The following is a 27,133-nucleotide window of genomic DNA, read 5'->3' on the forward strand; positions in this document are numbered from 1 at the left end:
GGGAAGTGAAGGGAAGGGAAAGGGAAGGGAAAGAGAAGGGAAGGGAAGGGAAAGGGAAGGGAAAGAGAAGGGAAGGGAAGGGAAGGGAAAGAGAAGGGAAGGGAAGGGAAAGGGAAGGGAAAGAGAAGGGAAAGGAAGGGAAAGGGAAGGGAAAGAGAAGGGAAAGGGAAGGGAAAGAGAAGGCAAGGGAAGCAAAGGGAAGGGAAGGGAAGCAAAGGGAAGGGAAGCGAAGGGAAGGGAAGGAAAGGGAAGGAAAGGGAAGGAAAGGAAAGGAAAGGAAAGGAAAGGAAAGGAAAGGAAAGGAAAGGAAAGGAAAGGAAAGGAAAGGAAAGGAAAGGAAAGGAAAGGAAAGGAAAGGAAAGGAAAGGAAAGGAAAGGGAAAGGAAAGGAGAAACAACAACTACAATGAGAAGAACAAACACTTGAGACTGAAGGAGACTATGTGATTCAGCCTCTGGTATGCAAAGAAATCTGAAGAAACCAAATCCCTGCTGTCTGAACACATCTGCCCCTGTGAAAGTATCTGCAAGTCAAAGAGATGGTTGGAAAGGGAAAGTGTCTGTGTAGGAGATAGATACAGGTCTGTGAACATGGAGACCATTTTCATATTTGCAGCATGTTTGGAGGGTGAAATTCTGCTTGGAGTCCTGGGACACATTCCCTTGGATCTGCAGTTTGGTGCAGCATGGGTCTCCTGTTGGAAACATCACAAATTTTGTGAAAGAGAAATCTTGCATAGAAACGGAGAGTGGCTTCACCTCTCACCCAGCATTGTGTTTAAGCTGGAGGAGTGGATGGCCATGGATGGTGTTTATAAATCATGGTCTTACTGAGATAATCATCAGGTGCATATAATACTCCCAAACCATAACCCACCTCTTTTACAGCCTCACCATCTCTGTCAGTCTTTTCCTGTTACCTGTTACCTCCCTCTGACTGGTTCACAGAACGTATCTCGGCCTGACACAGGTGCACACAGTCATGAAAAAAGAGAAGCACTGCCATTTGGCGCCTGTGTGTGTGAACAGGAGTGTGGGAGCTCACACCAGACTGCTCACCAGACAAATGCAGGTCTTTTGGAAGGGCACCAGGACATGGTGGCTGCAGAGAAGAGCCCAGGTTGTTTCCTGTGCTGCGGGGACACACTGGGGAAGCTTCACCAGGTCCATCCTCCCAGAGCAGCCCCTCACATCACCCCTTTCCAGCACTGGCTCCTCACTCCAGCGCTGCTGTGGCAAATGGCCATCTCCATTCTCCTGCATGTCTCTCCATGCTCCCAAAGACAGCATGAGAGCCCTGGCCCTGCAGTCAGTCAGTCCAGCAGCTCCAGCTGCCCCAAGGTTGGAGCCTGCCCCAAGCTCATGGCCTGGATCCAGCCTGTGGTCACTAGCAGATTACACAGGGACTATGAGATTGTCCTCTGGAGTCCACTAAGTTCGCAAGCAAATCACTAAACCCTTTTATTGATTTGGGCATATTTTCAGCTCCATCTTTTCAAGAAGATTTCAGGTATGTGTCTGAGGAGATCCCATGGTGTTTTAAAGGTGTCCTGCCCCTGCCAGTATTCACAGGAATGCAATTGAAACATAACCCAAACACCACCAAGTTGTGATTAGCTCCTGGGCAGTTTACACACATCAGAGCACAACAAGAGAGTGTGGAAATTAGGAGAAGAGCCTGCTGCTGGAAGTGGAAGTGTCTCGAGGAAAACTGCAGACCCCATGCAAAGGCTGCAGCCCGGAAATGCCTGCTGTAGCAATGAGGGCGTAGTCCTGAACAGCAGAGGGTCTGTCCCCACAGGTTGCATCCAGGCTCTCGTCCTCTCCACTCCCACTCCACTGTGAGCACTGAAGAGGGAAAAGACCATCCTGCAGGGACAGCAGGTGGGCACCCTCAAGGAATGAGGGTGAGATCACACCCTGACTCTGGCCAGGAGAGCTGTGGTCTCCTGATTGACATGAGACCCATGCTCTCAGCCCATCTTGACTTGCCAGAGCCCTTGGTGCCATTGTGGGAAACTCTCTGCATTTTGTTGAGGGCATCTGAGTGAGCTGAGACTAGCAGTTTACGAGGTCCCCACATCTCTGCTGATGAAGGGAGAAGTCTGTCTTTCTCTTTCAACAAGGTCTCTGGGTCGAATTCCAAGGATTCCTGAAGACAAGATGCATGAACCAAAACAATTTTTCCTTTAATAAGAATGTAACAGGGAAAGTCAGTAAAAAATGAACGACAGCCTTGATGCCAGCTACTCTGGGAATGAGGAGGAGATGCATATGGGACAATTACTGGTGTTGACATTGTACACGGTGAAGCAATTTTCTCAGTGCATCCTTGAGCTCCTTGTTCCTCGAGCTGTAGATGAGGGGGTTGACTGCTGGAGGCACCACCGCATAAAGAACAGCCACCCCCCAATTCAGGGATGGGGAGGAGATGGAGGGGGGCTTGAGGTAGGCAATCATGATGGTACTGAGAGAGAGGGAGCTTACGGCCAGGTGAGGGAGGCACATGGAAAAGGCTTTGTGTCGACCCTGCTTCGAGGGGATCCTCAGCACAGCAGTAAAGATCTGCACATAGGACAGCAAACCAAAAACAAAGCATCCGAATGCTAAACAAAGACTAAATACCACAATAACAGCTTCCCTGAGGTAGGAATTGGAGCAGAAGAGCTTGAGGAGCTGGGCAACTTCACAGAAGAACTGGTCCACGACATTGCCTTGGCAGAGTGGTATTGAAAATGTGTTGGCAGTGTGCAGGAGAGCACTGAGGAAACCACTGGTCCAGGCAGCTGCTGCCATTTTGACACAAGCTCTGCTGCTCATGAGGGTGCCATAGTGCAGGGGTCTGCAGATGGCCACAAAGCGGTCATAGGCCATGACAGTGAGAAGAGAAAGCAGGAAAAAGCGGAGAAAGACCTGGGCAGCACAGCCCAAGTAGGAAATGGCCCTGGTATCCCACAGAGAACTGGCCCTGGATTTGGGAACAGTAGTGGAGAGTAGCCAATATCCAGGACAGAGAGGTTGAGAAGGAAGAAGCACGTGGAGGTGGTGGTCATAGACTATGGCTGTGATGATGAGGCCATTGCCCAGGAGGGCAAACAGGTAGATGCCCGGAAACACAGCAAAGTACAAGAGCTGCAGCTCCCATGTGCCCACAAATGCCAGGAGGAGGAACTCATTGAAGGAGCTGATGTAGGACATTTGCTGCCTTGCAGCACTGAGAGGGACTGTCCAAGGAAGAAGAGATGTACAGAAGTTAGTACAGACTTCCATGAGCAGAATTTCTCATCTTTCTTCCTTTTCTTTTCTTTTCTTTTCTTTTCTTTTCTTTTCTTTTCTTTTCTTTTCTTTTCTTTTCTTTTCTTTTCTTTTCTTTTCTTTTCTTTCCTTTCCTTTCCTTTCCTTTCCTTTCCTTTCCTTTCCTTTCCTTTCCTTTCCTTTCCTTTCCTTTCCTTTCCTTTCCTTTCCTTTCCTTTCCTTTCCTTTCCTTTCCTTTCCTTTCCTTTCCTTTCCTTTCCTTTCCTTTCCTTTCCTTTTCCTTTTTCTTTTCTTTTCCTTTCCCTGCAGTAAACTGGTTATCTCTCTCCCTCTTGGCACATCTGTCACTGAGCTCCATGGCTTGAGCTGCATTTTGTGCTGAGTTTGCTATGAGGACATAGAAATCATCTGGATTGCTCCCATACTCACAGTGAGCCACTGTGATTCTTAAGAGCAAAAGGAGTCACCATGGTGTTAATGCAGAGTGAGGAGAGCTCCTCTTCATCCACCTTGTTCACAGCTGCCCTCTGCTTGCATCTCGGAGGTACAGGACCTTTGCACTCATGTTACCCCAGAAAGAAATGACACCACTGAGCACAGAGGAATCTACTACCAAAGTGAACATCAGCAAACTCTGCCACCTTCTTCAGATGATCTGAGGATCCGCAGGGTCCGTGTCTGAACTGCATCTGAAGCCCACCCTAGCCAGGCAGTCCCAGGTCAAGAGCAGGTATAGCATGGACAAGTGGGAAACACAGAGTAATACCATGATATTTCTGCTGAAGAAGGAACGGACAGAGAGAGACAGAGGGCACTGAGGACTATGAGATCCTTCTCAAATAGAGACCTGCCCTGCAGGGGTTCTCTCCTTCCACCCAGAGCTTCTCCCTGCAGTCCCCAGGCAGGCTGAGTGTTGACCCTTGCAGGCAGCAGAGTCCCTGTCCCAGGCATACAACACCCTGGAGTGGCAGGGACACTCTGACAGTGTGGCAAGGAATCCCTGCTTCGAACACCTACTGCTCCGCACCAATGAAATGGGGAGAGCCATCCTGGCAGATGCTATCAGCCATGGAATGTGGTAGCTTTAGAGGACTCCTCAGGGTACCTCATGGTCATTGCCTAGCAAGGGAGAGACTTACTGTGTTGGGGGCTATGAAGATTTCTCCACTACAGAGCTCTCAGACATCCTCCCACCTCTGAACATCTTTTAACTTCTTTCTGTCTCACTTGTCTCGCTCATCTTCTTTGTCTCAAGTTGGCACCTGTAGGAAATGCCCGGAGCTCTACTGCCTTTTGCAGAGGAGCTGCTTCTGGACACAATGCTGCCAGGTTGCCATGCGCTCCATCTCTCAATGCTGCCAGGTTGCCATGCGCTCATCATCTTCCAGTGCAGGGCCACAAGGATGATCAGGGGCCTGGAACATCTGCCATATGAGGAGAGGCTGAGGGAGCTGGGCCTGTTCAGCCTGGAGAAGAGAAGGCTGAGAGGGGATCTAATCAGTGTCTATAAAAGTACCTCAAGGGAGGGAGTGCAGAGGACGGTGATGGTCTCTTTTCAGTGGTGGCCACTGATAGGACTAGAGGAAATGGCCGGAAACTGAAACACCAAAAATTCCATAGGAACTTAGGGAAAAATTTCTTAACAGTGAGGGTGACAGAGCACTGGAACAGGCTGCCCAGAGAGGTTGTGGAGTCTCCTTCTCTGGAGATCTTCAAAACCCGCTTGCAGTCCTGTGCCACGTGCTTTAGGTGTCCCTGCGTATGCAGGGGGGGTTGGACTAGATGATCTCTAGAGGTCCCTTCCAACCCTAAGCATTCTATGATTCTATGATTCTATGATCTCAGGAGCCTGGCCATGCTCAGAAGAGTGAGAGAAACTCCTCATTATATAGGAAACTTTGATGGGGTCAAGGTGTGAGTTCATATACCCATCCTTCAGGTGAGTTAATCTGAGAGAGCATCTCATGCCAGGTTTTGAAGTCCTGTGATGGAATGGGATTCAGAACCCTCTTGTTCACTCTGCAAACTCAGTGGCAAATTAGTGGCAAACTCAAACTAGTGGCATTCCTCTTGCCAAAGCTGTGGTGTGTTTAACATATCTAAATGTGATTCCATTGTCCAGGATATCATTATTTTCCCTGGAGATGGAACATCAATTGCCCACATACAAACACAGAATAACACAAAGTATCACGGAATGGTTGAGGTTGGAAGGGGCCTCTGGAGATCTCCTAGTCCAACCTTTATGCTCAAACAGGGTCACCTAGAACATGTTGCCCAGAATTGCGTCCACGTGCCTTTTGAATATCCTCAAGGGAGGGAGACTTCGCACTTGAATACCTGTTTCAGTGCTTTGTTACTCTCACAATAAAGACATTTTTCCTCATGTTCTGATGGAATTTCCTGTGTTTCACTTTGTGCCCATTGCTTCTCATCTTAGACTGAAAACATTCTGACCCCATCCTCTTGACATCCACCCTTAAGATATTTGTGCATGCTGATAAGTTCCCCTCTCAGTCTTCTCTTCTCCAGGCTGAACAGGTCCAGCTCTCCCAACCTTTCCTCATAGGAGAGATGCTCTAGTCCCTTCAACATCTTCATAGCCCTACTCCAGTAATCCCATGTCCCTCATATCCAAGAGAATCCAGAACTGGACATAGTATTTCACTTGTGGCCTCAGCAGGATTAAGTAGTGGGGGAGGATCCCTCAATTTGCTTGTCGAAAAGGAGACCTGTTCCTGCACCAAACTGCAGATCCAGGGAATGTGTCCCAGGACTGCAAGCAGAATGCAAATATGGCCCCAAGCATGTTGCAAATATGAAAATGCTCTCCATGCTCACAGACCTGTATCTATCTCTTCCACAGACACTTCCCCTTTCCAACCATCTTTTATTTGCAGCTACTTTCACAGGGGGGAACATGTTAAGATAAGAGGGATTTGGTTTCTTCAGATTTCTTTCCATTCCAGAGTCTCATTCAGTTTCAAGACAATTTTTTTTTTTTTTTTTTTTTTGCAAATACACATTCCAGGTCGGAATCCCCAAAAGGGAAAGCCTGACTTGAAATGTGGGGGAAGGCAAACACTTGAGCCTGCCTGAGCCTGATAGTCTTATCAAGGGTCACCAGCAATGGTGACATCAGAGATCGTGATATCATATCTGGGCAACAAGGCTCAACCACCTTGGGGGCCAACGGGCACCAACATGCTTTCCTTTGCTCTAGCAGGGGTGATGACCTGAGGGATTGGTTCAAAGCAGGTTCCTAATAGAACAGGGAAGCCTGTTTTTTTTTTTTTTTGTCATGCTCGAAGCTGGAGTTGGTCATTTCTACTGAATTTCGTGACGTCTGGCCCCTGCAGTCCTGCACTCAGGTCACTTGCAGTTGGGTGGCTCCTTGGGCTTGTCACTTCAGGAGAAGGAAGGAATGCTCTTTGTGTCCATTCTGCTGGTGGGGCAGCGGGTGCCCGAAATGTCTCCTTTTCATCAGAGCTCTCCCCTGGGCACACTCCACAGTGTGCTCATTGCCGTAGTGTTACTGAAGGGAAGAGACTGACCTGAACCACCTTCACTGTCAACCTCCTGGATGGAGGTTGTGTCTTGCTGTGCTGTGCCTCCAGCGGGTACAGAGTGGGGTCAACTCCCTGTGAGGACAAGGACTTGCAAATGCAAATCTTCTTCCTGTTGCCTGAAGAAGGCTGCTATTTTCTGATCAAATGTTTGAGGATGGCACCTAGCATATGTTTCTTTGCTTGCTCATCCTGACCCAGAAGCTCTGGACTGGCTTACTCTCCAGCACTTGCAGAGTGCCCTTCATTTGAAGTGATCTTTCACATGAAGGGGAAATCTTCTCCTAACCTTGCCTGCATGTCCTTCCTAAGGAGTCTGTGTCTGTCATCTCTGTGAGTGATCCCAAAATGTCTCAGTGATCCCAATGGGATTACAACTCTTCAAAAGCACACAGACCTCTCTTGCCTCATGTTTGCCCTCCCTGGTACATGTACTAATGTACAGGCACTTTGTAGAAGCAGGAGCTGTGCTGATTTTAACAGATGACAGGTGAAGTCTGGGGAAGAGGATTAAGGATAAGCAGTAAGAGACTTATCACTCTCTGCAACAACCTGCCATAGGGAGATGGGAATTGATCTGTTCTCCAGAATAACTACAGATAGGACAAAAGGAAATGGACTCAAGTGGTACCAGGAGAGCTACAGGTTAGATAGTAGGAAAAACCTCTACATGGAAAGAGTGGTAAAGCACTGGAACAGGCTCTCCAGGGAAGTGGTGGAATCACTGCCTCTGACTGTTCAAGCAATGTGCAGACAAGGCACTTAGGGACATGGTTTAACAGGTATGGTGTTGAGGTGTTTATGGTTGGACTCAATGATCTTGAAGGTCTTTTCCAGTATAATGATTCTATGATTTTGATTATTCTATAATTCTATAAAACTCACATTCCATTTCCCAGTAAGAGTAGAGGAGTTAGCTCCTTTACTTCCTAGCCAGAGTGAGCCTATTGCAGACAGATTGTGTCTATTGGCATACATAAAAAAGCAAAGATAAATTTTAAGCTAAAATTGAACAAAAATGGAGTTCAGAAAAACACATCATTCCACTGGCAATGTATTTTGACCTCATCATAATCTTAATGTGCTTCAGTTGCTTCTGGCTCTTACTGAGTGAAGACTATATAGAAGACTATATGGAAAATGCAGGAAACAATACAATAACTGCCTCAGGCGTGGAACACTGAGTACCATTGGAGGAGTACAATGTTTCATTCCTGATAGGAAAACAAGCCAAAAAAGACCAACCTGAAACTGAATGTATAGCACTATTCCAATGAGAATAATTTCTAGGAAGGCAGATGTACCTTCTCAAGTTTTCATCTTTATCATTTCTCTCCAATACATTTCTACCCACATATGCTATGTTTTTTGTTAGTTAGTTAGTTTGTTTTCTAAATTACATTGAATGAAATTACGGCTGCATATATGTAAAAGCTATCTTTGTACTTTCATAGATAAACTGTCATTGTCCTGTACCTCTATCAATCCTTTCTTGATTCTTCCAACTCACGTTTTTCCTCCTACCTCTCATTATTTTCAGGGACCCTTTGGAAGGTTTGGGCAGTATAGCACCACATTTGCAGTGGCGAATGCATGGCACTGATTTTTAGGACAGAGGCCCTCACCTCACGTCATGTTTGAAATGGAGGTAAAAAGCCCTATGCGCAGTAGTTCACATGCTGGAGAGCTCTATAAAGACAGCATAAACATCAAGAGAAGAAAGGACAAAGTGACAGAAGAAGATGTGGGAAATATGGCAATATAAGTGGACTAATTCCTCAGACCTTCTCCATTCAGAGCGTTGATGGGAAATGTATTCTGATGACACACTGTGTGTATAGATCTACCCATATTATAGTCACATAAGGAGACAAACTGTTGTAGTGCATCACATAGTATTGCCAATAAAAAAAAATCAAATTGATTAAACATATTGAATTTGTGAAAGTTTGTTCTTTTTTTTTATTCCTTGCCCAAAGTTACTCTTAAAATAGCTTTCACATTTATAATTAGATGTTTGCATTTAGGCCTTCACTTGTTTGTGCACATACAGAGGCCACTACGTTCTACTGCTGCCCAAGATGCCCTGAGGTAGCTGTGTTTCCACGTGGTGCTGGGAAATGTGAGCCTAGACCCATGTGAACCTTTCGGGAGCACGAGCTGGGCACCAGGAGTCTTTTTACGTCTGCCAGTGAGACACCTTCTTTCTCTTCCTTCTTCAGAAAGGGAAGTCCAGACAGATTGATTAGACACAGACATCTGCACTCATGATGTCTATCTAGCAGGGGATGAGATCAGCCTCATTCTTCTTGTCCCCTCAAATGGAGTTGCACTTCATTTGCCATGCCGGGATTAAAAAGTAGTGTGACTAGACAATCAGGGACTCCTTTAAGACATCACTCTATCAATCACAGTTATTTTGAGAATTGTGCCAATTCTGTCATCTAGAGATGCAGCTTTTCAGTGAAGCTCATCGCCATGCTTCAGTCTGTCAGTCCAGAGAGCTTGACACCTCAGGATTCAAATCACTCTGTGCAATTAGCAGTGGATGGACAGCCTTGGGGAGGGAGTGTTTGCAGGGACATTGAACATTGCAGGAGACACAGAATAACTTTGGAATTATGCAATCTTGATTATAACAGAAATATTTAGAAAATGTCATTAAAAATAGAAAAAGAAAGAAATTGAGAACATGGTCTTATACAAGGAAACTGTTTTGAGACACCTTGTAGTTTTTAAAATATTTTCTGTTCATTTTCTTCTCTTGGTTTTGTTTTGTTTTACTATACTGGCTCTGCGGGTACAGAAACTATTGTGATTTGATTTTTTTTTCTTGTTTTGAAAAGGAAAGTGACTGTAAGAACTGCTTTAAATTGCAGCCACAAGATCATGGATGTCTTGTGTCATTGTAGGTGCCCAAGACTCCTTTGCCCAATCTCCACCTGCACCTGGAGGGGTTCTAGTCTCTCACATGCCCTTTTTGAGAGCTGGCAGTCCTAAGTAGGTGCCTTAGATGTAACTGGGCCTCTTCATGTCCCACAGGATGCTTGCGATAAGACACCTGAGCTCTGCCTGGAAAGCTGAGGAGTAGTTTTCAACATCAAAAAAAAAAAAAAAAATGTTGAGCATACACCCTTTTGTTAGCTAAAAGTGTAGACTTATCCTAATGTCATTGGTTTCCCGTGATGAAATAGTGGAAATTTTCAGGTAGCCTATGAATCTCAGGGGAGAGGCAGATTGATCCACCCTTCAACTTGTGTTACCAGTGCTCTGTCTTTTGAATTGTGGATGTAATCTCTATAATCACATATCATCCATGTCCTGACTATGCTGATGATTTCTAAAGTTCCCACTGCATCAGATTGCCTAGGAATATGCACTTTCCACTGCTTTCCTTTTCCCTTCCTTTTCCCTTCCTTTCTCTTCATTCACGGAGATTCTTCCCAACCCTTTACTTGCTGCTCTGAGTTTCAAGGAGTCTTAAACGTGCTCCAGAGTCTCCTTGCTTCTTTAGCCAACTCCATAGTTGTGTTTCTATCTCTCCTTGCCTGCCTGTCACAAATATTTCAAGGAGGGGAATTCCTTCTGGAGGAATGTTATTCCACACTGTGGAGGCAGCCTGGATTTAGCATGCAGTTGAGAAACGTATTTTATTTTTTATGAACTTGTAGTAGAGTTTTTTATTTTTGTAGGTAAGAAAAAAACCTCTATTTGCAACTAGTTGTCTAAGGAAAGCAGGTGGGAATTGATGTAGAGGAGCTGTAACACTCTGATACACACTTCAATGGAAAAAGTTATGTTTTAACAGGAGACATGCAAGCCCCAAGTGGCTGATTAGAGAAATGGAATTTGGGAACGTGAGAAGAAAGTGTGTCCATCCTCAAATCTTCATACAGAAAATACTGCTTTCCCTACATTTCCAGTATGAAGTGGAGAATGTCGATATCATTTATTCTATAAGCTGAAACGTCAAGAGATCTTTAAAAGCACGCATCCTTCTTTTCAGGTGCTCCGTGAAATCTTCCTTTGTTCTATACACTGCTGAAAACTCTCCAAGTAGCCATCAAGAATTGAAGAACCGAAGAAATAATGAGAGACATGGGCCCTTAGAGCTTTGTTGCATTTTAATGGCCTCTTAGGTGTATTTGATGCTGAGTCCATGAACCTCACTTCCTGAGAGGAGTTTGAACAAGCCCTCAAGAAGCTGAAGTCAGAAGAAGTCAGAAGCTTCTTGGAGTGTTAATGGGTCCCACTGAGGGTTGTTACCAAAGAAGGCTCCCCAGGTGCTGATAAAGCAGAATGTTGGAGGTGCTGATTGTAGATACACAAAGAAAATGTATAGGTGGCTGATGCCAGCTCAACATGACATGCTTTATCAAGTAGACTATATAGACACTGACACATAGCGTGTGCACAGAGTGATCCTTTCCTCCATATGTTGCTCCGCGCTCTTTCTGGGGGCACTATGAAGGTAGGGGCATGCGAGGACAAGTGCAAGACAGCACTATGGCATCTTCTGGGCTTCCTGAATGTGAGGAGGCTGTGAGGCCACAGTGATTTGAGGAAGCAGCATCTTCTTTAAGGCATCAGTGGCAGAGATACCAGCCATAGCCAAGAGGACAAAGACAGCTTTGGCAGTACCCATAGCTATCTCCACCACAAATCATCATATGTTGTCTCATGCCTGCACCTGTTTCCCTGAAAAGAGCAGGCAACCAAACTGTTTTGTCACCTTACTCTCACCTATGGATCTCCCTACCTCTGCTCATGTCTCTCTGTCCTCGCTTGTTTCTGCTTGAAACACTAAATCAGAGGACGATCACAGAGATCCCTCAGAGAGATCCGGAGCACCACAGGCCTACTCTTCAAGTTTTCTCAACCTCTCTACATGGACACAGTCATCCCTCATTATACTTACGACTTGACACTTCTCTTGTAAATTTCTATGAGGTGCCTGCTCACCAAATCACAAGAGCCTTCAGGACTGAAGTTTCTCTCTGCCAACCAACAAACAAACAAACAAACAAGCAAAACAACACAAGTGAAAACCAATGAGAAAGGGTAGACAGATTTTGGCTGGCTATACCAGAGAATACAAGGATGGCAGAAGACACAAACTTAGAAGGTGGAAAGAGAAAAGAAAAAAAAAAAGTAAGAATTTAAAGTTAAGCAAACAATTGATCAGGAGCATTTTGGGAGTGCTTCCTAGACGTTTTGCATCTGAACCATTGTTAATGGAGTAGTCCAAGAAAGCTGACCTGCTTCCACACACAAGGGGAACCTGTCTGCAGATACAGATAGAGAGAGAAGAATCATGGCCTCCTTTAGGGTGAAAGGGAGCTCAGGAGCTCTCTATCCCTATCTCATTGCTCCCTGCACGGTCAGCTCTAGGGCCAGCCAAATTGCTCTGCCCTTGATCCAGTCTGATCTTGTAAATGCCCAGGTGGGGAGACTGCACAGCTTCTCTTATCTCTTACCTTATCTTCCACTTATCCTCCCACCATGCATCAGGATGAAGATCTCACCTCCATCTTCTTGATGACTTCCTTGCAGCAATGGAAGGCCCTGCAAATGAAGTTCCTCCAAAGCCACTTCTTCTGCAGATTCAACAAGCCCTGTATCTTCACAGCCAAAGTGCTCCAGCTCCCCAGTTATCTTGAGGGCCCTCTGACATATTTTCTCCCAGTTACCAACCTTTTACTTCTCCCAGGGACCCACACTGAATGCAGTATACCAGATCTGGTCTAGGGAATACTGATGAGAGCAGGATCAGCATTCCCTCCAGCTCCGGGCTCTCTTCCTGCTCATACAGGCCTGGATGCTTTTGGCCTTCTTTGCTGCCAGCAAAAGCTTCTGGACCACGTTTAGCCTTCTGTCCACGTCTGTAGAGGAATGGTTAGAGAGCCGCGGACATGGCTGCCTAGCAGGCCTGCTCAATTCCAGCCTTCAGGTTTCAGTGAAAGAACAAAGGGACTGCTAACTAGGAGATAAGGAAGTAGACCAAGGTCAGAGGGAATAAAAGAGCTGTTGAACTAAAAGGATGAGCTAAACAAGTAAGGGGGGCTGTAAGGGTCTTAGTTAGATCATTGTCTACCAATTAGGAGCCTGTGTAATTACATCACTAACTGTTAGAATCATATAAATGTACTGCATGTAAGCTAATAGACGAAGTCAGTTCCAGCTTCTATGAAGTTGATGTCTGGCATTCCTGACCCGCTCCAAGCTGCAACAAGTGGCGCCCGAACAGGGACAAGATTCCAAAAGGGACAAGATTCCGAACAGGGACAAGATTCCGAACAGGGACAAGATTCCGAACAGGGACCTGGCACAACGGTGCGGGATTCCGGAGGACGACATACGGGTGCAGCCGAGTGATCCGACCAAGAAGGTGGACCGGAGCGGGTAAGCCGGCCGTGATTGCGCACACGGAAAAGGCGACGTTGGGGGGCGAGAAGCCGGGACCCAGGACAAAAAGTCGACGTTGGGGGGCGAGAAGCCGGGACCCGGGACGAAAAGTCAGCGTTGCGGGGCGAGAAGCCGGGACCCAGGTTGCACGTGCAAGAATAGAGCGAGAAGCTGTGGTACAGCTGCTGCAGGCGAAAAGAGAAGCAGCAGTGAGTACGAAAATGGAGCAAGAAGCTGCTGTACAATTGCTGCTGGACTTATTAGCAAAGAGGGAGGCAGCAGTGAGCATGAAGAAGCTGTATGAGCTGTATAAATGGGCTAGAGACAAGGGACACTTGCAAAGACCCAAGCTGAAGCGAGGGGGTTCTGAGCCCCACCGTCGCCCAAAGGACATCACAGGGCCACCGCCAGATCGTGAGCCTCCCGAAGCTGCGAGCAGTGTACCTGTAAGGGCCTTTGCGAGCACTTCAGGACCGGGACCGCCACGCCATCGAAAACCGCTGGTATCTGGAGATCCATTGCCAACCCCCCCAGCCCGTGTCCTCATCTGTGCCGGTGGCACCTGCACTGTCTGTGCCCCCACTCCCGAACCGCCCCGTCGTGCCTAAGAACGGCCCAGCTGGGTCCAGGACTTGTTAGATCAGCTTGAAAAAAGGAGAAGGGGGGCCAGGGAAGAAAAGGTGAATGAGATCAAGGAGACTTATGTTGCTGAGGGCTCGACAACAGCCAGGAGGGAGGTGCAGGGGGATTTGATCCATCTTTTAAAGTGGGGGTTGAAGAACTGTAATGCTTTAAGTGAGGACAGAAACCGTTATTAGGGCTATTATTTCTGTTTGCTATGTTCATCTCTATTATGTGTTGTATCCTTTGTATATTGATGCCGACACGAGGTATGGTTGAAAGGTGGAAATTTGTATGATCTGTAGAGTCATAAAATTGTTGTGCGAAGTAGAATCCAAGACCTTGAGAAAGAAGATGTTTGCCTGCCCAGGCTGAGTGATAAGGAGCATGGAGGCGGCTGCTCAGCCAGGCTCATAGCTGACTCCTCCGAAAGCAGTTGAAGGCGGCTGCTCGACCAGGCTTGTAGCCAACTTAACTGCAAACATCCTCTAAATTAATTTGAAGGTAAAACATCCGAGAGGGAGGGAGATGAGAAAGGCAGGACCCTCGGACTGACGGCTGGGACCACTTACTGGCATGCGCACCTGCGCACCCAGGAGGGATGGTTATGTGACTGAAGGTGGAGTTTGTCCACCCCCCCGGTCTGCCTGCTGGCACGTACTGGCCCTACGTGGCAGGATGCACCGGGCATAAACAGACAGTGCAGAAAGAGGGGGGGTGAGACTCCTAACACTGAGGCCCACGTTGTCTCTGCGGGGACGCCCGCTGAGTTGGGAGCCTGTCAGCAACCCTCTAATCTGCCACCTCGAGAGAATGTTCAGTCTCAGTGTCCTGCCGACAAGTATTACCTCAAGAGTAATTAGGCATACTTTGCCTTTTTAACGTGCTTTCACCTGAATAGCCGTAGCCACCTTGTTCTGTGTGATTATTGCCGAATCCCAAACCCATTCGCAACCTAATTGGCAACGAGGATGGGATTAGGCAATTGAGACAGTGGAACTCACTAGTGGAGTGCACAGCTACGTGAGGTCGTGCCACTGGATAGAAACTGTGTTTGTGCTGTTTGTGTGTGTGGTCTTTAGATCTTTATTGTGTAATATATATATCAGCAGAGAGGGCTGAATAAGCACAACAGGAAAGTGCAGAATTTGAAAGCGGGAAAGCCAGGAATAACTCAGACTATGGCACCCCCCCGCCCCCCAACCATTGGAGGACTGGGAGCCGTACTCTGACTTGTATCCTTGGAAAGAGACTAGGGAAGTACTTCAGCATGGGAAACAAGAATGAAGCGACGGCCAAGCTCCAGTGCAACTGGCACGGAAGGACCTGCAACAGTCCTTACAAATTGTAAAAGCCTCAATGCTACTGGAGCGGGGGCCTCCTTAATATATAGAAATCCCAAGCAATTTCTGGGGAGGAAACCAAATTGAAGCTATGCAAACATAAATAGAAATGGAAATCGAGGACCTTTCAAAATGATTAGGACATCTTAATAATCGATTTGAAAGATTGTTTTTTCACCATACTATTGCATCCTGACATCCTGAGGACCATGACATAGTGGAATGTATGAACCAAATGCTGAAATGCCAGCTATATTAAGGAAAAAAAAAAAAAGAGAGAGAGAGAGAGAGAAAAAAAGGAAAAAACAAAAAAAAAAAGAAAAAAAGAGAAAAAAGGAAAAGAGAAAAAAAAGAAAAAGAAAAAAGAAAAGAGAAAGAAAAGAGAAAGAAATAAAAAAGAAAAGAGAAAGAAAAAAAAAAGAGAAAAGAGAAAGAAAAAAAAAAAGGGGGGGGAAATTATGCCTGCAGAAAAATTGGCAAGAGCAGAATATGTTTTAAAATTTTGAGATTACCCCAGGACAGCCTAGTCCCTCTGATGGTCAAACACAGGGCTGGGCTAAAGGGAGCCCTGACAGAAGTAAAGTCGGGTCCGTGTAAGGTGATACTGAGAGACTGGAACACCGGAAAATGGACGGGACCTTTAGACTTGATAACCTGGGGAAAAGGGTATGCTTGTATCATTACAGATGCTGGAACCAGATGGGTGCCAGCAAAATGGGTGAAACCTTGGCTGGAAGCAAACTTGCATACATCAGATGTAGCAGGCAAGCAACCGGTACCCTAGCTGTGGAAAGTGTGAGCCTGCAGAAGAACAACATGGGAGGAAGAAGTGTTACTGTTCTTATTAGCTGTATATTGTGGCTGTTAGGAGGTAACATTACTTTTAATGCTATTATATAGAAGCTGATGCTACTTTTAACACTAATGGATATGTTATGCTTCTTAGGCATATTGTTAATTATACTCAAGTTAAGAGTTGTTGGCTTTGTGGGACAGCAGACCAATTTGATGCACTGGTGTTAGGTATTCCTTTAAACAACTGAACAGTGTTGTAGAGCGACAAGAAAAGGATCTTAATAAGCTCCAGGCAGAGGTGGAAGATCTTGAAGAAAGGAACAGAAGTGTCCAGGCAGCACTTGATAGTGCTTACAAGGAACTTGCAGATCTTCATAAAGCTAATGCCACAAAGGACAGTGAGGCACAAGAGGCAGCCCTAAGTCGGGAAATGAAGGCAAAGGAACAACTTGGTTTAACTTTGGAGAAGGCCCAGGATGAGGCATGGCAGCAACAAGAAGCTTTGGCGATTCAGGTGGCAGACCTGTGGCTAGCGCTGCAACGTGCAGAACAACAGGCAGCAAGAAGAGAGGACTACTTACGGCAGGAAATCAGTGAACTACAACAGAGACTGCAAGAAGAGGAGAGTCGGAACCAAGAACCGAGCCAAAGTGTTACATCTGCTACACGGCCACTGCTTCGGCAGATATAAAATTTGCAAGCCACGCTGGGAGCGCAAACCTCCTTGTGGGAAAAATTGGAAGAGAATCTTTCTAACAGACTTGGTGAATCTCAAGCCCTTTTGGCAGCAGCTGCCGAAAGAGAACGGGCTGCAACAGAAGAACTTCTTTCTACTAAAGTTCAGATGTCTTCTACTGAATCGCAGAATAGTCTTTTAAGGCAAGAAAATGCTCGTCTCCAGGCTCAACTAGAAGGGGAGAGAAACAGACTGAAGAAAATGGAAAATGAGAACAGTAGATACGAGGTTGAACTGGAAGGTCTCAAAGTTGAGTATGCAAAAACCCTTGAGGAGGCAAGAGGGGAAAAGGAATGGTGTAGCGGAAATGTTACCCACAATACGGGAACTATCCGGCTTAGGAAGGTTCCCACCGGGTGGTTTTTGATATGTGGGAACCGAGCTTGGGCTGGCATTCCGCCCCAGCCTATGGGTGGGCCTTGCACATTTGGTCGCCTTGGTATGATTTGGCCACACGGCCCTCCGGGGAACAGCAAGACCCTGTTAAGGTGATCAAAAAGAGCAGCGAACTCTTTTAGCTCAGAATGTGAGGATAGCATTGATCTCTGGAGCACTTGGGGCTCTTCGTCCCTGGGGTATCAGCCATGCGGGCACACTGAAATATTGAGCTCCTTGCCTGCTAGGCCTTGAAACAAGCGAATGCAACCAGTACTGTGCTTAGTGAGTTGTCAGATGATTTAACCCAGGTACAACACGCTGTGCTGCAAAACTGTGCCACTGTTGATTTCCTGCTTCTTGCTCACGGACATGGGTGTCAGAACTTCGACGGAATGTGCTGCATGGACTTGCAAGATCACTCGACAACTCGGCGATACATGGACAACTCCAGGACTTGACAAAGCATACGGAGAAAGTAACAAAGGATGCGGGATTTTTCGGTCTAGACGGACTAACGGACTGGTTAGGAATTGGGGGATGGATAAAATCGTTGATGAAATCGCTGTTAATGTTGTTACTATGGGGACTGTTGCTTGTAATTAGCTTAATGATTGGTTGTACCTATTTGCGCGCTTTAATGTCACGTTTGTTAACTGCTTTTTCACGCAATCCGAATCTGACACCTCAAGGCTGGCTTGCTTCCCGGGGTCACCTAATCTAAAGAAAAAGGGGGAATTGTAGAGGAATGGTTAGAGAGCCGCGGACATGGCTGCCTAGCAGGCCTGCTCAATTCCAGCCTTCAGGTTTCAGTGAAAGAACAAAGGGACTGCTAACTAGGAGATAAGGAAGTAGACCAAGGTCAGAGGGAATAAAAGAGCTGTTGAACTAAAAGGATGAGCTAAACAAGTAAGGGGGGCTGTAAGGGTCTTAGTTAGATCATTGTCTACCAATTAGGAGCCTGTGTAATTACATCACTAACTGTTAGAATCATATAAATGTACTGCATGTAAGCTAATAGACGAAGTCAGTTCCAGCTTCTATGAAGTTGATGTCTGGCATTCCTGACCCGCTCCAAGCTGCAACACACGTCTTTTCTGCAGATCTGCTACTCAGGCACTCAGGCCCCAGCTTGTTACAAGGCCCCAGCTTGTAACAGAGCAACTGTGGTGTGTTTTTCTGTCCCTGGTACAGAACCTGGCATTTTCTGTGGTCGGTTTTATGAGGGTTCTGAAGCTTCTTTCTCCTGCCTGTCTAGGTCCCTCTGAAGGGCAGCCCTTAAGCATACGCCTGGTCTCTCCCTTGCAGTTTCAGGTCATCTACAAACACGGCAAATATTGCCTCCTGTGTGTCACTAATACACTTGGTAAAAGGAGTCACATTCCTGGAATGATCACATTTGCTCAATTTCTCTCTGGGCTCCCCATGAGGACTACGCATTCATCACTGCCCTCTGTTCCTGACCATCCAAGCATCTTTCTATGCATCAGGTTGTCTGCCCCTCTAGATGGTAAATCCCTAAGCTGCAGGCCAAAAAATATGGTGGGAGATGATGTCAAACACCTTGCTAAAGTCTGGATAAAAGATGTTTGCTGTTCTCCATCTACAAATGCACCTGTTTAATCAGAGAAGGCAATCAGGCTGGTGAGGTACAATTTACCCTGGGAAAACCATGTGGACTCTTCATCTATATGGCCCAGAAATGTGATGTGAGAGGATTTACTCCAGTGCAGATTCCTCACCAAAGTGAGGCTGAACTGCTTGCAGGTCCCCATGTAGTCCTATGGGCCTTTCATGAAGAGGAATGTAACATTTCCTTTTTTGCAATCATTGGGACCTCTACCAATCTCCACAAGCTTTCAAAGATGATAGAGAGTGGACTTGCTATGACAGAGTCGACTCTAAAAGCATCCTGCTATGCAGCCCATGCAGTGCCATTGATGGTCATTGTATAGTTTGAGTTCTCACAAGGTAGTCCCTCAGTAATCTCAAACCCTGTTGGTTGTTTTTCTCCTCAGAGTCATGAGTCCAGGCACAAGAGATTGGGTAACGTTTTTGGTGAAAACTGAAGGCAACATTGTGATGAATTCCTCAGACCTATCTGCATCTCCTGCTCCCTGACCACTCAGCACTCAGCCCACCTTCTCCTTTTATTCTTACTGAAGCAGCAGCAGCTCATCCTCATGCCTTTAACATCCCTTGCCAGTGCCAATCCTAGGGCAGTGCTGTCTTCCCTAACACCATGTGTATGTCACAGTTCTAAATTTCTGATGTGCAACCTAGAATTATAGAATGCTTAAGGTTGGAAGAGACCTCTAGAGGTCGTCTAGTCCAACCCCCCTGCACACGCAGGTTCACGTAGAGCATGTGGAACAGGACTACGTCCAAGTGGGTTTTGAAGATCTCCAGAGAAGGAGACTCCACAACCTCTCTTGGCAACCTGTTCCAATGCTCTGTCACCCTCACTGTCAAGAAATTTTTCCTTAAGTTCCTGTGGAACTTTTGATGCTTCAGTTCCTGGCTGTTTCCTCTAGTTCTGTTGGTGGCCACCAGTGAAGAGGCCAGCACCATTCTCCTCACTGCCTCCCTTGAGGTACTTATAGACACTGATTAGATCCCTCTCAGCCTTCTCTTCTCCAGGCTGAAGAGGCCCATCTCTTTCGGTCTTTCCTCATAGGGCAGATGTTCCAGCACATCTGAGTAGAGGGGCAGGATCACCTCCCTCCACCTGCTGGAGACGCTCTTCTTAACTCACCCCAGGATCCCGTTGGCCTTCTTGGCCACAAGGGCACACTGCTGCCTCATGGTCAACTTGTCGTCCACCATGATGCCCAGGTCTTTCTCTGCCAAGCTGCCCTCCAGAAGGTTCATCCCCAGCCTGTACTGGTACACTAGTGTCTGGGGTTATTCTCCCCCAGGTGCAGGACCTTGCACTTGACCTTGTTGAACTTCATGAGGGTTCTCACCACTCACTTGCCCAGTCTGTCCAGGTTCCTCTGGATGCCAGCGTAGCCCTCAGGGGTAGCAGTTACTCCTCCCAGTTTCGTATCATCAGCAAACTTGCTGAAGGAGGAGGAGTAGCCTCATGCTGTCTCTTCAGAGACAGCCACCAATGTCCTTTTTGGCCCCAAGTCAGTCCCTGCTCTGAGCAGGGAGAAGCTCCCATGGCTCTTCTCCCCAGGGAGCTCCTCGCTCTCTGCCAGACTGCTCCATAACATGGCCTTGCCCTGACATGGGTGAATAGGGCAGAACAAAGGGAACAGCCCAGGGACCGACTCCCACTCTGAGAGACCCCCTACCCTGAGCTCCTCTTGGCACCGCTCCTGCCCCACAGCCTCATCCCAGCACTCTCCAGAGGGCAGCCAGCAGCGTCTTTCTATGTTCCCTGCTGCTCCCATCTCCCCTAGCCCCTTGCTGCCATTTCTCTCCTCCCCCATGACCACCTCCTCCCGCATCAGCACTCCCACAACTCCTGCTTGCGGGTGTCCCACAAACAGACAGTGAAGGAACAGGGAATAGAGCAGAAGGCAGGACCCCCTCCCTAGTTCCTCTGTGCCCTCACACACACCCCACACCCCCCCCCCCCCAGGCTGCCAAGACACCTCATCCATTCTGGCACCGCTGGGGAAGCACCCACCTCTGCACTGAGCCCTGGCTCTTTGCACTTGCCCTGTCACGATGGCCAGGAGCAGGCAGAGCAGGGCCCCCAGGATGATGCAGATGACAACAGGCATGGAGACTCCCCCGCTCTGCCTTACACACCTCTGGGTGGGATCTGCAGTGGCAGCAACACGAACAAGGCAGGCCCTCGCTTGGGGCACATGGGGGCCCAGGGACACCCCAGTCCTGACCCCTCACACATGGCACGGCTGGGGGGCCCTGTGCTGGGTCGTGGGGCAGCTCTCACATTTCTGAGTGACTCACAGCCCTTCACAAAGCTGCCTGCTCTCACCCCTGGGCCTCCTCTCTGGGGCCCTGCACTGCAGCATCGGGCCCCTTCCCTCGGGCTGCAAGTCACAGCCTGGCCCCAGAGAGACCCAACCCAGGGAGGAGAGCAGGTTACCTGCTCACGGGGCTGGTGTTGTCATCCTGCATGCAGCTGCAGAGCAAGGAGAAACATGTGGCTGTGCCTGTGGATGTCTCCTCCAAGTGCCATCAGAACAGCCCTTCTCTGGGTGCCCATGACAGGCCCTGGGGTCTCTGCTCTCGGACACCAGGAAGACAGCACTGGCAGCCCAGGACAGGCATTTGAGGGGCTGCAGAACCCCTCAGGCAGAGGCCTGAGGACACCCTGCCTCACAACATCTGCTCCCCACCTGGCACCAGGCACCCAACCTCTGCAGGGACATCCCTGCTCTGAGGAGCTCTGGGGCCCTAGGAAAGCCCAGCTGGGAAAACATCCCCCCAAAACAGGGGACCAAGCACTGCCACTCACCAGAGTACTTCACAGCAGCATCTTCCTTGTGCTGGCAGGCACCGCTGTTCCCACACTGTACCTTGCAGTCCCAGAGAGACCCCTCCATGCCTCTGAACTCCACTTGCTGCAGCCAGATGGGACCCGTCCCCTGCCCAAATGCAGCCTCCCCCAGGGCAAACATGGCAGGACCACAGCCCAGCTGCCTGCAGGCCACCTCGGCGTCCTTCATGTCCCAGGAGTTGTCACACACAATCCCCCAGCCTCCATGGTGCCAAACCTCCACTCTGCCCGAGCAGCCATCCTCTCCTCCCATGACACAAATCTTCTCCATCTCTGGAAAACACAAAACCCTCCGTGTCACTGGGGTAGTTGAGAGAGCCTGGCCAGGTGAGAAGGGCACACAGAGCAGCAGTTACTTGTGCAGCTTGTAGAGCTGGGGCACTCAGCTGCTAGGGCTGGCGGAGTTTCTGGTCGTCTCCCTGTGCAGAAGGAAACACTACAGTGAAGGATGGTGCTGCTTCATGGGGGCCATGTGGACAGGATCAGGACTGACCCGTGCTTGAGCCTCCTAACAGCTCCCCCTACTTATGTACACAGCTGAACCCCTTGATAATGCAGTGTATAACAGTGCTGAGCTCCAGGGTTACCCTGGCTGCTCATCCCAAAAGGTTCCCTGGTTAGCAGAGGAGCAGGAGCATGGCCCCAGAGGGAGGCTGTTCTGAGCACTGCCCTGGGCACGGCCTGGTTCCTGCATAACCTTGAGCCACCAACACTGCGTTCTCTCTCCGCCTTCCCATTCCCTCAGCAAACCATGGCCATGAATGGAATGTTCTTCATGGACTTCCCAAGCTAAAAGGTCCTATTTATGGGCAACATCTGGGTCCTGTTTATGGGCAACAGAGAGCAACCGGCACCTCTGAGAGGTGTCCAAGGTGAGGCAGAGGAGACCAACAAGGTGAAGTGGAGGCTCCATGTGCCTCTTCCCCTCGTTGCTCATGGATATGTTGACAGCAGAATGGTCCGAGATGGAAAGTAAAAGTCACTCCAGACCCCTTCTCAACATTGCGCTTTGCTGAACAGAGAGTTGCTGTGAGCTTTGCACCCACGTGGCTCCAGCATTACCATTGCAGGTAATGTGGGTCTCTTCTTGTTGGTCATCACAGCATTGCGGATTCCAGGGATCAGAGAGACACTGCCAAAAGGAGCTGCTCCTCTTCCCACACTCAACATGATCCAGCCATGTGCGGCCAGATACCTTGCCATATGGCAGGTCTGTTTCAAGGAACCCTCCATCTCCACAGTCCAGCTGTTTGCACACCAGAGACACGGTGCTCAGAGTCATCGAGTTGGAGCAAACACTCCCCCATGACCCATTGTAGAAAACCTGCAGGCGTCCAGAGCAGCCATCATTGTTCTCCAGCCTCAAGGCCACTTTTCTGGAAGGAAAAACACAAAGCTGGGGGGAACAAGCTGATCCTGGAATGAGCAGAGAGAAACCTAGTAAGAATTCTCCAGGGCATTCTACGGCATCCCTGAGTAGGGAGGGTTATTCTAAGATGCAGGGACTCTTCTAGACATCCCAGGGCTCAGATAGCCAGAGGGCACTGCCAGCAAGACACTGTTTTACTAAGGGAGCAGAGAGAAGCATCCAATGTGCAGCACTACCCTCCCCCTTGATTTGTGGGGACACCTGTCTTCTCCCTATGCCCTGAGTAGGTCCAGCGGGGACTGTGCATTGGCATCCCCAGGACGGAGCAGGAAGGGGGCGCAGGATAGCCAGGGGCAGTTCCCTTCTCCCTCGTCCCCTCCTCATGAAGCACAGGCTCCCACCACTGCCCACACAGACCTGAGCAGACAACAACTGCATCCTCTTTGTGCCTGCAGTTGTGCTGCCTCCAGGGCCTGGCCGGGCAGTCTCAGAGAGCAGCTTCATCCCCGGAGCAGTTCACATCGGCCAGCCAGATCTGCCCAGAGCGTTCCCCGTAATGAGCAGAGCCAGTGAAATGCACAGCCACCCCACAGCCCAGCTGGCGGCAAACAACGGTGGCGCCCAGCAAGTCCCAGGAGTCGTCACAGACGGTCCCTCAGGTGCCATTGTAGAAGATCACCACTCTCCCAGCACAGCGCCCTGCCCTGTGCACCGGCCTCACCTGCCAGCTCCCTGCACCCAGGAGAAACCCGGCTGTCAGGGGCTCACAGCCTTGGGGAGCACAGCACATTGAGGACCGTCAGAGCAACTCACCCGAGCAAACAACCCCCACGTCCTCGGCAATTCCTGCAGGTGCTGCTGCAGGCAGGGAGGTGTTGCAGAGGGTCAGGCAAGTCACCTTCCCTGCACACTCACGGTCTCTTCTGAGTCCCACCAGGCCCATCCCTCGCTCAGGCTGTGGTGGGTTGTAGGCTTGCTCTGCCTCTCCGCACTGGAGCTGCCGGCAAACCATGCTGGCATTGTTCAGGTCCCACTGGTCATCCAGGACGCGGACCCACATCCCATTCAGAGGCATCTCCACTCACCTGTCACAGCAGCTCCTTCCACCAACCAGATGCAGAGATCCAGAGAGACCTGCTTGGAGAAAGAGGAAACACCCTGAACCCTGCCTTGTGTCTCCAATTCTCATGCCTTTGGATATCCTGTAGCTCACCTACCTGTATGTAGCTTTCTGTGGCATATCTAGCTCTCTCTCAAGGATGGGAGTTCTCTAAGGCATTTTGTTTTCCAGGCCCTAAACCTTGCTGAATTCTAATACCATCTCAGTGACAGAAATGGGAAAAAATTCGAGGCCAAAGCAAATCCCCGAGCCATTAGGTATGCCCTTAGTGATGAATCCGGAGCAGCTTCAGCAGGAGGAAGTGATGGCCTGTACAAGGCCTGGGTCACAGGATGAGCAGTAGCCTTGCTCCATCTCCAAGTTGGGACTGGCCCTGCTGGGACAACTCTGCCCATCTACATCCCTATGCATCTGGCATGTGGATCTTGTGTCCTTAGCAGGAAGCAGCGGGATGAGGGCCTTTCTTACAAATCAAGGTAAGTTTGAGGCTGATACTGACAAGGAGCAAGGGCAAATCCCAGCCCTGCTCAGCCTCACGGATCACTCCTGCTGGGTGCACTCATTTGATCAGGGTCTGCAGGTCTTCTCTCTGGTCTGGGATGGGGATATGGGCTGCTGGAGGAAGCAGAGGATCTTTCACAACTGCAGGGAGTGTAGCTGTGTCCCACAGTTCCCTCCTGGAGGGAGGAGCCCAAGCCTGGTGGTGGCGCCCAAGGCCTGAACCAGATGCGCTGGAGCAGCAGAGATGCCTGCTTTCTGCTCAGCTCTCATCTCCCCCAAGGAAACGTGCTCTGCATGAGCAGGAAAAGCTCTCTGAATCCCTCCATGGGAACCCATAGTTTCTCCAGTAGGAAATTCAGTTTGTCATTGCCAAGGGCTCCCCTGCTTTGCATTTCCATGTCACACAAAAGGGGCAAGTTGAGCTAATCCTCCATTTTTCCTGAACTCACCTGAGCAAAAAACACCAGCATTGTTGTCAGGAGAGCATGGGGACACCCCCAGAGCAGTCACAGGGCACTGTCCCAAATGGGATTCAGTCCCATTACAGTGGAAAGTGTCTCTCCAGACAGGGCCGGTTCCTCTCCCATAGTGCCCTCCTGCAGGAATGGACTCAGCAAATCCACAGTTGAGTTGATGGCAGAGAACATGAGCATCGGCGATGTCCCAGCCAGAGTCACAGAGGGTTCCCCAGGTTCCCTCCACCTCGATCTCCACTCGTCCTGAACGCTCCATGCTGCCATTCACCAGCCTGAATCCTGGATATATTACAAGGGGAAATGAGGGTCTTTAGAGAGCATCACTTCGTTCCCTAGCTCATTATCCCAAGAGAGAAATGCCACAGAGATTCAATTTCCTTTGCTTCCAGAACTGCAGGATTGCAAACAAGAGCTCCATTCCTCTTGCACTCACACCATGCTCAGCAGGATCACTTCTTTGCTCTCCTGTTTCTTAGCACATAGCTAATGGGTGGCATTTCACACCTCCTCCCCGAATGCTCCTGTGCAGTTGACACCAGCATGGTTTGCATGGCTGCAGGTGTGGTTGCTGAGGGACCCCCTGGGGCAGCAGGAGAGGAAGGGCTCATTCCCCACACACTGCAGCTCTTCATCCCGGATGGGACTGATCCCTTCTCCAAAGTGAGTTCCCCGACAGATAGACAGGGCAGCACCACACTGCAACTCCCTGCAGATAACACCAACAGCTTTCACACAGAAGTGGGAGTCACAGACTGTTTTCCACTGGTCTGTATCTCTGATCTCCACACATCCTGAACAAGAGCTGTTTCCTCCAAACAGCCGAACAAATCCTGGGGAAAAAATAAAATAAAATAAAATAAAACTCCCACAATGACAAGGAATTTCCACAAGCTTCTGGCAGTTACATACCATGGCAGCCACATCCAAACAAACCTATTAATGTCAAACAGCAACTCTCAGTAGGTTCTGATGACACACACCCTTCAATACCCCCTGCACCTCCTCTCACACCCACACAGTGCTCCGGAGCTTGTCTCAATCACATACCGATAGCCACAGGCATTGCTCAGGGAAATGCTGCTGCCCCACAGGCTGCCCCACTGCCTGGCACAAGTCCCCAGCACCACAGCCCTAACAGTTGCTGCAGCCTGTTCAACCCTGCAGAAACACCCTGGGGAATTGCCTCAGAACAGCCCAAAATGCTCCCTGTTCCCAGGGTTTCCTGCCCTATCAATCGGGGGAGTCAGTGACAGGGACCCAGCAGGACCGGCCTGAGCCTGTGGTGATGTGGGAGGGAGCAGCCAGCAGCTCCACAGACACCAACCCAGAGCTTGTGGGGGGCTGATCCTTGCCGTGTGGCCTTGGACAAGGGGTGCCCTTCTCATCCCTCTGTTTTTGTGCTCTAGACTCTGCTCTTGTCCCCCTCTGAAAAGCCCCTTTGGGTCACCCAAGGCACTCCTGTCTGTGAGGAAAATGACTGCAGGAGCCTCAGATATCTTGTACCATTTCCATAGCCATGGGGTGCCAAGAAAGTCATCCTGAGGTCTGGGGCACAGGGACATCCAGCACTGCCAGGAATGTCCTGGCAGAACCTGAGGAGATTGGTGGAGACCTAGAACCTGTAGGACAGGGTGGGGGATTCATTTCTCAGCCTGAGGCACCCCCTAAGGTTGGGCTGAGCCCCCAGGATCCTGATGGGGTCTGTGTACCCCATGGTGGGCTCACCTGAGACTTTCCCCATGGACAGCAGCAGCAGCAGCTACAGAGGACAGCAAGAGTGGCAATGTCAGCACCTGAGCTGGTACCCACGCACTGCTCCTTCAGGGCACAGCCTGGTTAGTCCCCTGATCCCAGCCCCACTCCAGACGTGAGGAACTGGATGACTCCTTACCTGAACAAAGAACTCTGGCGTCCCAAGCATGAAAGCAGATATGATTACGCCAACCATCATGTGTGCACTCAGACAAGGCAGTCTCAGTGCCTTGACAGCTTACAGAGTCCAGCCAAATCTGGCCAGATCCTGGCCCAAAATATCCATACAGAGGGGCATGGAGATCAAATCCATAGCCCAGCTGCCTACAAACTACAGCAGCAT

At 49.1% G+C, this 27,133-nt stretch overlaps 1 pseudogene; it reads right to left on the reverse strand.

Annotated features, from left to right (window-relative positions):
• Positions 1-1,312: 1,312 nt before the first annotated feature.
• On the reverse strand, positions 1,313-26,989 carry LOC148596150 (scavenger receptor cysteine-rich domain-containing protein SCART1-like; annotated as a pseudogene).
• Positions 26,990-27,133: the final 144 nt, after the last annotated feature.

The sequence above is a fragment of the Tinamus guttatus genome, unplaced genomic scaffold (assembly GCF_059628265.1).
Source record: "Tinamus guttatus ecotype Peru unplaced genomic scaffold, ASM5962826v1 Tinamus_guttatus_pri_ptg000029l, whole genome shotgun sequence".
In the NCBI taxonomy this organism is placed as follows: Eukaryota; Metazoa; Chordata; class Aves; order Tinamiformes; family Tinamidae; genus Tinamus; species Tinamus guttatus.